General features: G+C 57.6%; 1 non-coding gene across 1 annotated transcript in view; it reads right to left on the bottom strand.

Annotated features, from left to right (window-relative positions):
* Positions 1 to 237: 237 nt before the first annotated feature.
* Positions 238 to 304, bottom strand: part of LOC147889865 (25S ribosomal RNA) — a 3,366-nt gene continuing 3,299 nt past the window's right edge. The window contains exon 1 of the ribosomal RNA XR_015542974.1: positions 238 to 304. This exon is cut by the window's right edge and continues 3,299 nt beyond it. This is a non-coding gene — a ribosomal RNA (25S ribosomal RNA).

Genomic DNA, 304 nt, shown 5'->3' with positions numbered 1-304 from the left:
GCGAGCACCACCCCACTGCCCAACAGAGATGCGGGCAGCACCCAACAAAGGGAAGGAAGCGCCGCCCCGCACGGAAGGGAAGAGATTAGACGGTCATGAAATGGTCGTGAGCCTCGACATCCACACCGACGAGCACAAAACATCACACGACTGGGAGACGGAACAAAGGAAGGGCATCCTTCGTCAGCGGAGTCGGGACGTCGACTCGGGAGAACCCCTCCCACAGAATGAGGCAGGACAAATCGGTGCAGCGGTGGCTTGAATCTCAGTTGATCGTAGTAGCAAGGCTACTCTACCACTTACA

The sequence above is a fragment of the Dipteris shenzhenensis genome, chromosome 20, assembly GCF_047967505.1.
Source record: "Dipteris shenzhenensis isolate YYH24624 ecotype China chromosome 20, Dip_SZ_1.0, whole genome shotgun sequence".
NCBI classification, from domain to species: domain Eukaryota; kingdom Viridiplantae; phylum Streptophyta; class Polypodiopsida; order Gleicheniales; family Dipteridaceae; genus Dipteris; species Dipteris shenzhenensis.
Note: the sequence above shows the minus strand (reverse complement) of the source record. Positions and strands in the feature narration are given on the sequence as shown.